The sequence below is a fragment of the Malus sylvestris genome, chromosome 8, assembly GCF_916048215.2.
Source record: "Malus sylvestris chromosome 8, drMalSylv7.2, whole genome shotgun sequence".
Lineage (NCBI taxonomy): Eukaryota > Viridiplantae > Streptophyta > Magnoliopsida > Rosales > Rosaceae > Malus > Malus sylvestris.
The window spans coordinates 19,831,076-19,847,036 of record NC_062267.1 but is presented as its reverse complement, the minus strand read 5'-3'; positions in this window follow the sequence as shown (position 1 = coordinate 19,847,036).

Here is a 15,961-nt window from a genome sequence, read left to right as displayed (position 1 = left end):
GAACAAAAGCTTCCCTGGTTAATATGCGACTATGCTACCGACTCGTGTTTGATACGAAAACTGAGGGGCGGATCTTGTTCTTGGCCTTGGTCAACCTATAGGACCGAACACTGGATACGAATTGAGTGCAAGAATCATGGGCCTAGTTGGAACAATTACAGGAGTGAGAGAATCATGGGCCTAGTTGGAACAATCTCTTGGTCTAGTGTGTTGAATAATGTTCAATCTCATGATCTTTCTTTTTGTGCTTACCATAGATTTTAGGAGGTTTGAACAAAAAAAAAAAAAAAAAAAAAAAAAAAAGACTTTAGGTCTCACTCGGTGAAGAGTGACCTATATGATATGTGTACACTTTCATTGTAGATGTCTATGCTAATGATACAACATTGCATGAATAAAAACTGACAAATATCTTTGCATCATTGACATATGACGTCATGATGGCACTGTAGCCATACCAAGATTGAGATTAAGTACTAGTTTGGTACTGAAGTGCTTTTATAAAAAGTGGATATAAAAAAAAAATGAGCTCAAAAATGTGTTTGGTAAACACTTCAATACAACTTATTTTCACAGTTTTTGGTGAAAAAAAAGTTGAAAACGTGAAGTAGGAAAAATGAGCTTATTCTCACAGCACAGCAAAATTAGCTTTTTTTTCAAAGCACATCATTACCAAACCAGCTCAATCTAACTATATTCCATAATGTCCCATTCTTAAGGAGAAGATTTGGTTTCTCTAATATGATCAATTTTTCGATTTAGTGAGTTAAATTATTCAAAACAATCCCCAGTAATGGGGCAAATTTTTTGATGGAATTTTTACAACCTGCAAAAATAGGGATAAAACCACTTAAAATACGCAAGAGTACAACATAATCTTAGTATAGTAGCTCAAGCAAAGTTGTTCTCCACAAGAATTGAATAAATAATTTATGTTAAAACCAAATTTTAATTAATTATTTGAAAACAAAGTTTGAAAAAGGTGATTTTGTGACCTAAACTATTAAAAACGAATTTAATAAAAATAATTAAAGAAATTAGCGAAGTAAAGAAAACAAAAGAAAATAGTTTTGAAAATCAATTTAAGCATTAGAGTTCCACCGTTACCTTAACAATCATATGTAACATTACCAATTACTTATGAATTACACATGCAACTTTGAATGTTAGGTTTTCCTAATGCATATTCTCCTCGTGATATTCAAGCAAGAACGTATATCTAACATGCAACTTGTCTGTGATATTCAGATCAAATATGAACATGTAAGACTCATAATCAAATATGAACATGCAACTTGTCTGTGATAAAAAATCCTTCCTAGAAAAGGTGTTCTAAAAAGTAAGAAACATAATTGAATAAGATAACTAGGAAATACATTCCTATTATAGCTTCGGGAAATTAACCCAGCCACAAAACAGCCACGTTTCAGGATCTTTAGAGCAGCTACAGCGGGAGCAATTGCTCTATGGACCGGCTTTAGCACATGGCCTGATTGCCCGAGGGACGAAGTCCAGTGTTGGCTGGCGAGGGAGCCCAAGCAGGCCCGAGCACTAGGCCCGTGGATTCATGCCGGCCCGAGCGCCTAAGGTGAGTCTGACGTTAGCTGACGTCAGACGCCTGTTTTAATTTTTTTTTTCTGTCTAAGCACCTCTTTCTCTCTCTCTCTCAGAAGAAGATGGGTAGGAGGATCTTCGCCCTCTACAACCACCACCAGGATGACCTTTATCTTCATCGTGCTCCTCCTCATCTCCTCGTCCCACTACTTCTACCTCCCGGGCGTTGCTCTTCGCGATTTCCACACCGTAAGCTCTCTTCAAATCTCATTTTTCTCTACTTTCCCTTCGATTCGCCGACCCTTTGATTGTTTATCGCTTTAATTGCTTTATATTTCTTCATTGGTCACTGCATTGCCGTTGAATCGTTGTGGGTATGTCTTCGTTTATTGCCAATATGGGTATAAATACAATAAAAGTTTAAAAAATATTTTATATTATTTTCTAAATAAATAAAAATAGTAATATTTTATTACCAATAACCAGGACTATTCAAGTGTAACGGTGGAGATGCAAAAAGCGATTACTGTTCATTAAGGGCAGTTACTGTTCACTGGGTGGATAGCATAGTGGATAGCCCTAGGGGGCCTCCACCACGGTGGAATTGCTCTTAGGGCTCCAAAATAGACCCAAAACAACTTGAATTAAAGCTTGAAATGTCCCAAACATAATTGCAAAGGGCCTTGAACCCAAAAGGCATCATCTTGGATGCCAAAAAGCCCAAATAAGTCCAAAATGTCACTTTGACAGCACTGTATGCTGCTCGTTTATTTCATCGCTATAATTTAATCACTTGGTAGAAATATCTGAAACTTTGAAATGAACAAGCTGAGAGACTAATGAACATCCTCCAATTGAAATCATTCCAAAATTCATCCGTTAGAATACTTTTTGCTCAAGAGGAATTCAAACGTCCTACATTGGAATATATAACAAAGTATCAAAATTCTCACATAATAATCAATAAATTAATACTAAAATTAAGATAAAATATATAGTACAATATCGACTCATCATTCATCAAACATGAGACATGGCCAATTTAATTGGATTTATCCATATTCTGACCCACCCAACAAAGGAGGCCCTAAGGAACATACAATTTCTTGAGGTCCAAACAAAGCCAAAACTATTGCAAATGCTCCTTTAGGAAGATGAGATAACTATATATGTCTAAGCATATGAAGTATGAACCTAAGTAAAAAAGTGGGTTATTTAGATGCTTTTTTTTATCCTTTTGGAAGTTCCTTGGTCCCAACTTTTGGATAAGACCAGTTTTCGTTAGGTACTGTTTGTGTTTCATTTTAAATAAAAAAATTTATAAAGATTTTTGGCCGCACGATGTACGATAAACGGATAGAATGTGAGTATCCTTACTATCCTTACAAAGAGGATCCAAATAGGATCCAAATCCCACCTCTATATGTCTGTTATTGTTAAAGTTGCATATGCAATGGTTGAAGACTTGAAGTGGAGTTGGACTTTAGGCCTAGACCTTGTCGGCTATTCTCTTTAAACATGTACCAATCGGGATGTTTTGATAGCCAAAACCTAGCTACATATGGTGGAAAATGACCATCCAACTATACCAACCAACCAAAAAAAACCAACATGACTTTGTGTATTAGATCATGTGATTTAATTAATAGTAATGTTATTTAGACAAAACTGACCGCATCGTTGACGTACTTTTAATACTTATGAGTGATACCATTATATATATATATATATAGCGTCATTCTTTAAATTTAATAATTACTTATGAATTATTGCATCTTGCAAGTGATCTTAAAAGTAACAAAAGCAATCTTTTTAGAATCTCTATTATCTTTGAACAGGCAAACGATATTGAAACAATTGAGTCCAAGAGTAGGTAGAAGTTCACAAGAACCGAATTAGATGAAAGCTTATCCAAGATAATATTGGCCAAATGGGAAAATATATTGGTGGCGTCGTAATCTGCCTTCTTGCCACACTAGTAGTCAATCGGTCAAATTTCAATTGACTTAAAATTTGTCGTTATTCCATTATAAGTGGGTTTTTATCACGGTTGGTCTTTGGAATTGAACTTTTTAATTAAAATGGTTTTTACTTTTTGTTTTTTGAACAAACGATATTTTTTACATTAAGGGGGAGGAAGTGGGTTTAGTCTCACAATAGACTAACAATAATGTAGTTTAAATTCACCTTTGGCGAGAATCGAACGTAAAACCTCTCACCTACAAATAAAGAGGAATACCACTAAACCAAATTAAAATGGTTTTTAAAATAGAAACTTCATCAATTTGGTCTTTGAATATAGGCCTTACAAATCAAATTGGTTTCTTCGTTAGCTTTCCATTAAAAATTAATAGTTGTTGTGCTGATGCGGCACATGATCGAGTAACCTATCTAATTACATGATGCCAAGTGGATTAACAATAAAAGCTATTTAAAAAAAAACTTTATATTTTTCTTTTCACAAACCAATACGCTAGCTCCTAACTTTCTCATGTTCATTATCCACTCTACCTTTCTCTCTCTCTCTCTCTCCATTGAAGAAAGCTCGAAAGCTTCAAAATTGTTGCAAATCCAATAACATGTATGTGGAGCAAAAAATAATTAAGAAAAATATGAAGGCGACACGTGGATTTTTGGGTGAAAAAGACAAAATTACTCTTGAAGCACACCAGACTTCCCACGCGCAAGCAGTGGATAATAATGGCTCAATCAAGATCAAAGGTGAACAAAACAGGTATTCATTCAAAACCTATTTCATCAATCCCAATCAAATACTCCCCACAAGGTAACCCCAAATCATTCCAAATTCCCCCCATTCATCGTGGGCGCATGAGGCTCTTAGCCTCGATCTTAGGTGTTAATTGTTTTGCAGGTGCATTTTCATCCAAGAAGAAGAAGGCGGAAATTTGCATCCACAAATTGGTGCTTTCATTGAGAGTTTGATTCACACGCTCGAAGAAGACTCTCGCATTCAACATTTCTAATTTTTCTTTGTTCATTCGTAGATTTTCCCACACGTTCCTACTCCTAGAATTTTTTTATAAATTCTTTGAATAGCCCGGGAGAACAAATATGATGACGGAAAAATTATGAAACAACAACAAAGGACGCTCCCTACAAATTTGGGTTTTCACCCACTCGACGGATCGCGGAGTAACGGTGGCTACCACCAACCATTGCCACTGCCGTGGCCTAATTTTTGCAACCAACAAAAAAACCCAACTCGTGCTGGTACTACATATTGCCAAATCAAAGGCCCAGCCTGTGCTAACCAATCCCAGCGTGAGCCATGCAACCAGCACAACAAGCCCATGAGCCATAATCCTAGCTTCAAAAGGCATGGGCCCAAGCTCACCAAGGCTTTGGTGCCAGCAGGTATCTTCCACGCGCAGGCCCAATGTGCAAGCAGCCCAGCCTTAGTCAACGCATGTCAATTTGACCCGAATCCGTGCCTGCGAGCCTATGATCCATATCCGTGACTCCTAGCGCCTATACAAGCCTAGTTTTGGCTATTCCAACCCATTTTTGGTGATACAGATCCATTTTTTCGATGTTTGTGATGTATTTTATGTAGATTTGGCCTATTTTAGCTTAAATCTCATGCCCATAGTCCATTACACTTCCACTACTCAAGGAGATACATGTCGTCCAAGCTCTTCCAACCTAAATAGAGAACAACATTTGTCTCGACAAGTCATATAGTTGGCAAACGCCCTCGCCCAACAGACAACCTTGGTGAATCAGCTCTTGCAGCATACCGAGATGCAATGTGCCCCATACAAGGTGTCTCAAAGTAGGACAAGGGTAGATGATGAACCTCTCTAACAACGTCTTAGTAAGCAGTCACTCGACCAGTCATGAACTGAGCGTTTTAGCGGTGTACACTCCTGACTGGGCCCCCGAGATAGCGTATACTCTCACTTAATGTGAAGTAGCATGCACTCTCGGTTAGTCCTACGGACGAGTATACACTCACGGTTAAGGTCACACTCCGATAATCAACATGAGCAACCTTCCAAGCAAAGTGGTCATTCGTGGCTAAGCTCGCAAGAAGCATCCTCCACCTCACATCGGAGTAGGCAACACGATGGATGGAGAAAATCAGTCACTCAATCAGGCTCAAATTCAACTGGCAGCCTGTGAAGAACTCGCTTGCTTGCTAGGAACGTACCACATGCACTGCAGCCGCGACATAGAGGAGCCAAACACAAGGAAGAACAGCCTAGACTAGTAGGTCACGACTAAGGGTAGCCAATGGCTCAACTACCATAACAAAAACAAATTCATGAAGAAGTAGAGAGGCTCTTGACAAAATGATTTCCAATGTAACAAGGTCACCAACAAAGCACTACGACGGAACATGACCAACATAAATAGGTCACCCTTCACGGATAAGATTGAGCAGGCAGAGCCTTCATGCAAGTTTAGCATGCCACATTTCACATCCTTCAAAGGAGATGAAGACATAGAGAGATACTTGAAGCATTACCGAAGTGCAATGATCCTTTATCGAAACAACGACGATTTCATGTGCAAGATATTCGCCACTATTCGACAAGGCGAGGTGCAAGATTAGTTTTACACCTTGCCGCCATAATCCATCCGGAGTTTCGACGAACTTTTTTTTGTTTTCACCAAAGAATATTCATTTTATCGTTCATTCAAGAAGAAGTCCGACCACTTGTTCAACATCAAGAACCCAAAGGAGTCATTTTGCGACTATGTGAAGAGATTCAAAGAAGAAAAGGTAAAGATAGTCGGATGCAACGATTCGATAGCTAGAGCAACCTTCTAAAAAGGACTTCCAACAGACTACCCGCTGTTCAAAAAATTGATCATGAAAGAAGCTCTAAACTCTGGCAGACTCTTTTGCTCTGGGAGAGAAGCATGCACTTTGGGACGAGGCTTGCTGGTCCGGATTCAAGGACTTGAAGGAGTACTAACATCACCTCCTAACTATCTAAACAGAAAGCATTGGAAGACCTATTTGCATGTTTGACGGTATCTGAAGCTGCAATAAGCTCTACCATCATACGAGAAGAGCTGGGGTCCTGATTACTTGTATTCCACAATTCAAAAGCTTCCCTTGATGCGGAAACCAATTACCAGAAATTCAAAAGCTAACTTTGGCGATAGTTGTTGCAACCCGAAAACTTAAGTTATACCTTCAGATGCATGCAATCATCCTCATGACGCACTATTCCACCTAATCCAGATGCATGACAATAAAGTTGTAGACACTGGCGGATGCAAAGTTTTATGATGAACGCAACAACTCAGTCTAAAAGGCACGCCAAGGGTAGACGAACACTGGAAAGACATACTCGGAAAAAAGTTTTTTCCTCGTCGCCCCAAAAGATTTTACATTGGAGCAACATGTACAGGCAGTTGAGCACCACGTCTTGTTGCCGTCACACGGCCCCAGCTAACCCTTGCTCCATAATTAAGCTCTAGAGTGGCCTAATACCGACATGGCCTTAGTTCCATGGTTCCCTACCACGCCTTTACGCCTAGCCTAGGTAAAGCAACATAGTGACCCAACGACACCTCGGAGGCAACAGAGCACGCCCTAGCCACACCTGCTTCACCCGATGAAGATTTCTAGCATTTGCATGTCGATGATGCATCTAACGACAAGGGCTCGGGAACAGGCGTGGTCCTTGTCACCCAGATGATTCGATGCTCGAGCAGGTGATCACTCTAGGCTTCAAAACGTCCAACAACGAAGTAGAGTACAAAGCCCTACTAGCAGGCCTCTGAATGGCAAAAGACTTGGCTGTAAAAAAGCTTACAATTCATTTTGATTCCTACCTAATCACCAGCCAAACTATTGGGGAGTACACGGCAAAATATCTGAAGATGGCGCAGTACCTAGAAAATGTATGAAAGCAACTTGAGACATTTTAGACTTACACCCTTACTTAAGTTCCGTAGGCAAACAACACCTACACGGATGCGCTAGCCGGCTTAGTCTCCGCCTTCGACTATCAACTCAAACACTCTATTCTGGTGGAGTATCTACACAAGCCAAGCATAGAGGCAGAGCTGGCAGTTGAGGTGTCGCATGTTAGTACAACTCGAAACTGGCAAGATTGCATTATAAACTACCTAGTCAATGACACACTCTCCATGGAAATATTAGAGTCTAGAAAACTCCAAACAAAGGCAGTATGCTACTACATGTGGAACGACATTCGCACCCGAATATCCTACACTAGACCACATCTCTACTGTCTAGCGCCTCTCGACGACCTAAAGGTTCTAAGTTCAATTCACGATGGCGTTTGTGGAAATCATTCCAGATGACGATCCTTAGCACAGAAGGCTCTCAACGCAGGCCACTACTAGCCTACTATGCATCAAGATGCTAAGGAGTTAGTACAAAAGTATGACCATTGCCAACGCTACAAGCCAATACCAGCATTGCCTGCCAATGAACTACATATGTAGACGAGTCATTGGCCACTCATGCAGTGGCTAATTGACTTGATAGAGCCAATGTCACCCGCTACTGGGGGCAAATGCATGATGATCATGGCGACTGATTACTTCACCAAGTGGGTAGAAGTCGACCCCATGACAACCATAACTCAGACGGACATAGTGCGCTTTATATGGAGGAACATCATTTGTCGATTTGGCATCCCTTAAACCATAATCACAGACAACTGCCCACAATTAGTGGGTAAAGATTTGGCGAAGTTTTTCTAAAAATATGGCATCAAGCAGCACATGTCCACGCTAAAGTATCCCTAAGGGAAAATGGCCAGACAAACCCCCTGGATGCCTATGGGCGTATTGCATGACCAAGCAACGAGCAACCGGTGAAACTTCTTTCTCTTTGGCATTTGGTTCAAAAGGAATCATTCCTCCCAATGTCATCGTGCCAAGTATCAGCACTCTGTTGCCAAGCATCAAGCAGAACAGTAGGAAGATGACCACAAGCTTAGATCTGGCAGAGGAGAAACGAAAGCATTCCATCACCCGCATCGCAGCCTAATAGTAGCAATTCATCTCTAGCTACAACAAAAGGGCCAAGATTCAGCAGTTCCAGCTTGGAAATCTGGTCCTAAGAAAAACCTTCATCATTGCCCGCAGAGAAGGCAGCAAGGTAGTTACACTTTCACCACTATAAATGACGAAGAGATTGAAAAGCAGCAAAACGCATACAATCTGAGGAAATACCATATGTGACCTCCTACTACATCAAAGCTCGAAGACTCAAGTAGCTCGACGGGCACCACCTTATAAGCTGATGACTATCCAGTTGTTATGCAGTTCCTACCTTACAACTAAGTTCTCGTTCGTTTCACTTGTTTTTCAATGAGAAATTCAAAGGTAATCTACAACTTGGCTCGGCTGCATGCTTACAACAACTAATCACTCCTGCACTTCAAAAGAAGACTGTGCTCTTCTTAGGGACTCATTGCAGGAATTGCGTCCCTTGAGGGACTAACCATGTTTTCCATTGTGAGAGGGTAAACCAATTCCCTGACACCCTTCTGGGTCTGCTCTCCAGTGCGAGATGATAAAATAATTGATCTCCAGTGCGAGATGGTAAACTAATTCCCCGACACCCATATGGGTTTGCTTTCCAATGTGGGAGGATAAACTTTACACTTCGAATATCCAGACATGGATAAGTTGGGCTACCTTGGTATAACTAGGTGCACAATGGCTTTGCTCATATTCCTAGAAGTAGCCACAATGGTTTTTTTCAAGGCTTAGGTAACTAAATGATTTTGTATCTCTTAGCTTAATCCGTGGGGAACCGGGCCTCAAAGATGGAGGAGGCACATTACGCAGTATGCCTTATGGACGGTTGCCCTGGAACCCTAAAGCTATTACCGAGTGCACTAAGGTAGCCTACGGTTTCTAAAAGACTGCCTAGGGCTTGCCCTTCGAGTAGTAAAGCCGTGCAAGACTTATACAACCGCACATTCTTGTGAAAGGTTAAACAAGCTAGCGTGCATATACGAAGCTTTATCCACTGTTGACATGCTACGCAGTCGATAAGCTTCACCTCTGCCAAGCACATAATGGTCATTTAGATCCACACTAATTCCTAAAATGTTGTGATACTTACTACGAACCTTTGCTTACGAAATTCCATACAGCCACGTACTTTTGATATGAAAGGTTAGCGCATTTCATGACCCAAAAATCTTTAGTATGTTATGGTGCAGGCCACACAGGTCAAAGGATTGAAGAAAGCCAAGGTTAACAACCAAGTGGTCATGCGGACTCGTTTGCTTCTGTAAGTAAGGCGTTTGGCTGCCAACCTTATGGTTAACAACCTTGCAAAAGTTCTACACCAACACTTATGGCTACATAGGCCATGTGGGCCTGTTTGCTTATAGAAAAGCAACACGCCTGCCGTTGGTTTAAAAGTCAAAGGTTGGGCGTAAACAAAAGAAGCGAACATGAAGAAAAGTGAAGGAAGCAGGTTTATTAAATTTTCTAGCAAAATTGATAAACAAATAGCAAGGGCCGAAGGAATTCAAGAAAAACAAAAGCAACAAGGAAAACAAAGAAAGTCCTAAAGGCTTCCTAGAAAACTACCTTTCAATAGCTTGGACATCCCACGACTACTCGGCCGCCACACCTTCAGCTGCCGTAATGTTCTCAGCAGCAGCAGTATCTAGCGCTTCACCAATAGAGGCCTCAAAAGTAAAGGCAAGTAAGTCTTCCGGAGAAATAGAAAATGTTTTAAAGTATTTCCCAGCAAACTTAAAATTTGACAGCCTCTTGCGGCCGTGTGGGTGAGTTAAGGCACTGGGCTCTGCGGTCTTTTTTTTTTAGTTTTTTTTTGTTTCTCTTCTCATGAGCTGCCTTCTAAATACGTTTCTTCATACTTTTTGCAGAGATTTTGAGATGTCTTCCTCCGATCGCCAAAGTGACGAATATCCTCCACCTTTGTATTGTCAAGGTGGGTTACTTCAAGGCCATACATGTTTTGGGATTTCTCGAGACGTACAAGCATGTGATTCAGTCAGGGGTTCCCGTCAAGTGGGTGAAGGATAATAGCGGTTATGAACTGTGCGGTTAGGGTGCCACTGCCAAGAATAAGGCAATCAAATTCCATTTGTATTACTTTGTATTGGGATTTACTTTTCCTATGCCGCGTCTTTCTCAGAAAGTGATTTGCTCCATGAAATACATGTCTGCTCAATACTCCCCGAATATAGTTCGTGCAATGGTGGGGTTCTCAAACTTGAGCAGGTTCTTTGATCTTGGCTTACCCATAAATGATTTTTGCTACTTCTTTGAAATCGGCCACAAGGAATGCGTGGGGCAGCTGAGGTCTCACCATAGGCTACTTGATGCTTCCTGCAAAGGTGATCACGAGTGAGCGAGAGATACCTTGGAGGTAAGTGAAGAGTAAGAGTCTGACTCTTATCCTGAGTTGCGTGTTCCGATTGTCTTTATCAATGGTAAGTGAACTGCTTCATTCCTGTCCTGCTTGAATTTTTGTTGAGCTGCTCCATGACTTTAGTTTACAGATCATCTTTCTTACTTTGTGTAGATTTAAAATTTGGCTCAACTCCAAGAACTTCGGCAGATATGAAGAAAGTGCTCATTACCTTGGGCATTCTTGCTGAGTACCGTGAGTGGCGTTGGCTGCTCAGTCATCTTCATCGGGAGAAATGCAGGCTGCCTCCAAAGGAAGAGAAAAAACGGATAAAGGATGAGGCGTTTACTCGTTCGATCACTGCTGTAGAGCTTGCTGCCAATGAGGGTGGAAATAAAATATCTTTCTCACCTGCTTGAGAGCCTTCGGCTGAGAAAAAGCCAAAGACTTCTTCTGCTGCTCGAAGAGGCTTGTCCGCTGTTCAGAAGCTTGTCATCGGTCTGAGCTTGTGAAACTTGCTACTCTAAAGGTAGCCATGACCATTGGTAAGAGGATTTCCCAGTGAAAAGGTTCGATAATGCCCCAAGAGTCCGGGTTTGTGCCGAAGCGCGTGTCGAAAGCAAAGTTTGGCTCGGCTTCTGAAAGGCTCGCCGCTATGAAGAGTAGGAAAATGGATTATGCAGCTAAGGTGGCACCTGGACCTATTCTTTTTTTCGTTGTGACTGATTCGTCTGCTAAGAAAATGAAGTCTGCTTGCACGGGCAGTTATGAGAGATCGACCGAGTTTGAGGCTAAAGAGTTTCCAGAGGTTTGTTCGTTACTGAAGGCTGACCTACTTGAGGACGTTGATGCATGCACCAAGTTCGTTGATAGCGTTGGGAAAGTTGTCATCTGCTTAGACTCTTTTGAGAAGTGTCCTGCCCTCTCGATGAGGTCCTCCATGATTGCTACAATGCATAAGACTTTGATCCTAGTAGCTAAGTCTATATGCGTTGATCAAGGCATTGTCAAGTGTGCTAAGGAGGTCAAAGTGGCATTGACGGCTCAACTTCGCTTGGCTGCTGAAAAGATCGAAAAGCTCGAATGTGAACCTGCCATTTTGAAGGGGTCTGATGTCTCTGCCCCCATTTCTGTGCAGCTGGAGATCATTCATCAGGAAGTTATTGATCTAAAGGTAAAGCTTAGTGCGACTCAGATGATGTTGGAAGCTGCAGAAAAGGAAGTCAGTTATGTTACACCGGTGGTCAATGAACTTGAAAGTGTCAATTCAGAGCTACAATCTACTTGTTTTGCCAAGGATGAAGATGTTGTCTCCATGTGTGCTGAAGTGTCTCGTCTCAAGAAGGTTGTCAGTAAGCTTGAGTCTAAGGAAGTGGATCTGCAAGGTGCGTTGTCTACCAGCGAGAACTTGAAAAATGAACTAGGTAAGTTGCAAGATGCTTACACTGGGCTTGTTAAGGAGAATGTCCAACTGAAGAATGAAAAGGTTGGTCACAAAGTAGCGCTTGCTTCTTGTCATGCTGATTTTTACAAGCTTGGCTATGTAAACCATCTTCAAGGTAGGCTGTAGGATTATGAGTTTTTCGAGAAGGACTTTGAGACTTTCTTCATTTCTCCAATTGATCTGCTTTATTTATCATTTGAGGTTGCCTTTAGTAAAGCAGCAGAGGGTTAGACAGTCCAGGCAAGGGCAGCTGAGGATGAGTTGATGGAAGCTTTGGCTGCTAAGAGCGATGTGGCTGCTGAAGGGATGGCAGTCAAGGGACCAGTGGTTGCGCAGGCTGCCAATGAGTAGTCTTTTGCTTAGACTTAGGAATTTTCTTTTTTTCCTTTTCGTTTTATTTTATTTGAACTTTGTTGGCCTTCGAGCTTGTTTATCAATTTGCTAGAAATTTAATAAACAACTTTCCTTACTTTGCTTCATTCTTTTATTTCACCATGCTTTTAACAAAACTTTACCGTAGGACGGGTGGCTGGGTGAGCTACTTCAATGAAGCAGTCAATCCCACGTCGTTACTTAGGTTTTAGTTTTGGCTTCGGGGCTCAAGAAGCTTTACCTGCAAGAGGAAAAAAAATGCAAGATTTCTAACTTATAGAGTCGGTGGCCAAACTCGTTGCCTCTGTAGGAAGCAAGCGAGTTCGCGTAGCTGTTATAATTACGAATCTTAGCTTCAACGGCTTCACGAGCCTTAGCTCTCCAAGGGTGTATTGCGAAACTTTTAACTTATAAAGCTGACGGCTGGACACGTGCTTCTAGTAGAAAGCAGAGGAATCCACGTAGCTGATATAATTGCGCATTTTATAGAGCTGGCGACCAAACACTTGCTTATTGTAGAAAGGAAAGGAAATCCGCGTAGCTGCTATAGTTGTATATTTCAGCTTTAACTCTAGTAAAACTTAAACTGTAGTCTGTTAGCCGGAAGCGCTGCTTATAAATAAGCAGATGGGTTTGTGTAGTCATAATAGGTGTAAGTCTTAACCTACAGATTACCTTGGGTTGCCAGTCGTTGGGTCGTCGGCCGGGCGTCTTACTTACGGAAGCAGACAGCCCGCGTGACCACTTAGACGTCGTTTCTAGCTCTCGGAGGGGTTTTAGGCTTGAGGTGTAGGCGAAATCATGCCTTAGTGGCCATATCCTTCCGAGCTGCTAGTCCTATGATCTTCTAAGCTGCAAGTAGTTCGATACGAATCTTTAGGGCAACAATTGTAACTTGGTTCCACAGGTCGCTTAATTAGTATTGCAACACTTTATAGCCAAGCTACGTTCATGAAGACTTGCACTTCGAGGACAGACCATCTAGTCATATGAATTCTTTCATAGGCAAGAATCTTGCACTTAGCGTCTCTTCCAGTTAGAGACCCGGGCTCCCGCTGAATTGAATCCTTCAGTCAGCTAAGTCTTTTAAGGAAAAAGTTTATTGTGGCCAATTCTGGGAGTCGTCTGGTGCAGGTAGTCAATGCAGTCAAGGGGAACTGAGCAATCGTAAAACCCATCCATGTCTGGATATCCCGGATCAGTTTACCTTCTCTTGATGGGAGAGCACACATCACGTCTGTAAAGGTTGGGCGTCTTCTTCTATCACAGAAGTGGTCAATTTGTTTATGCATTCAGCCCAAACTTGTGAATAGTTCTTTCAATCATTGAAAATAGAGAAATGTATTAACTTTGCTTGTAGGCAGTAATATCATAACAACTGATAATTCTCAGCATGTGAGGTCTTGTTTGTCAAGCTTCTTGAGTCTTCGAACTTTATTTGTCTTGAATAGGGTCCAAGGAATGGTGGGTAGTCACATGTAGTACTTTCCCAGGTTGCAGGCGTTTCACTGCTTTTTGATCTCTTTGTCGCTCATAGTGGTAAAGGTGTAGTTGTCTTTTTCGCTGATTTTGTACGGACCTTCCCAAATGGGAGCCATCTTTTTGAAGCCTTCCCAACAGACATTTATGAAGGCATTTATGAGGACTAAGTCTCCTGGCTAGACATGCCGGATCTTCACCCTCTTGTTGTAGTTGGAGATGATCTATTGCTGATACGCCGCAATGCGAGTGATAACCTTTTCGAGCTCTTCCTCTGCGAAGTCTAAGTTTGTGGCCATCTCTTTCTCATTCTGCTCAAAATTCGGCAGTATAGTGCTGATACTTGGCACCATGACGTTGGGAGGAATGATCGCTTTAGAGCTACACGTCAGGAAGAATGGAGTTTCACCGGTTGCTTATCTCTTGGTGGTGCGACACCGGGGAGTTCGTCTAGCCACTTTGCTCTTCTTGTTTGAGAGGGACTTCTTAAGGCAGTTGAGAATGGTCTTATTGGATGCCTCGGCCTGCCTTTTGTCTACCAACTGGGACCATTATCTATGACGATGGAGTGAGGGATACCGAAGCAGCAGATGATGTTCTTTATATGAAGTGCTTTATGTCCGTCTGGGTAGTTGTAGTCATGGGTTCGGCTTCGACCTATTTTGTGAAGTAGTCGGTTGCTACGATCATCATGTCTTTGCCCCTAGTGGCAGGCGACATTGGTCTTACCAGGTCAATCGCCCATTGCATGAATGACCAATGACTTGTCTCCATAGGCATAAGCTTGAAGCACTGATAGCTATCTCACCTTTGTACATACTCATTAGCATCTTGATGCATGGTTGGCTAGTATTAGCCAACGTTAAGAGTTTTTTGTGCCGGAGAGCAGCTTCCAGAGTGGTTTCCACAGATGCCTTCGTGGATTGCGCTAAGAATCTTTAGGTTGTTAGGAGGCGATAGGCAGCGGAGATGTGGTCCGATTTACGGATGAGCATGTCGTTCCACATGTAGTAACGTGATTTCTTTATCTGGAGCTTCTTGGACTCTAGTCTATTTGTGGGGAACGTTCCGTTGGCTGTGTAGTTGATGATGTGTTCCTACCAATTCAGAGTTATGTTGATCTGGGCCACCTCGACAGCTGGTTCCATAACTATGCTCAGCTTGTCCAAGTATTGCACTGCGATGGAGCGCTTGAGTTGATGGTCTAAGGCAGAGCTTAGGCCTTTTAGTGCGTCTATGTAGGCATTTTTGGCTCGTCGAACCTGAATGAGTGTGTACGCTTGGAACATGCCTAGCTGCTTTTGTACCTTCTCAAGTTATCGAGCCATCCTTGGATGCTTTGTTGTGTACTCCCCTAAGGTTTGGTTGGTGATCAGTTGATAATCAGAATAGATAGCGAACTTCTTCATCGCAATGTCCTTCACCAATCGGAAACCTGCGAGTAAGGCTTCATACACCATGTCCTTCACCAATCAGAAACCTGCGAGTAAGGCTTCATACTCTGCTTCATTGTCTGATGCCTTGAAGCTTAGAGTGATTGCCTGCTTAAACATTGAACCGTCTGAGGTAGTGAGAACTAGGCTTGCCTCTGATTTGTGGTAGTTGGATGATCCGTTGACGTACAAACACCAGATATCTCCTACAGGTGGGGCTTGTGTGGTTACGACGTGCTCGGCTACCTCTAAGGTGCTTTTGGGCTAAGTTGCTGCATCTTTCAAGCTAGGGGTGAATTCTTCTATGAAGTCCGCCAATGCTTAGGC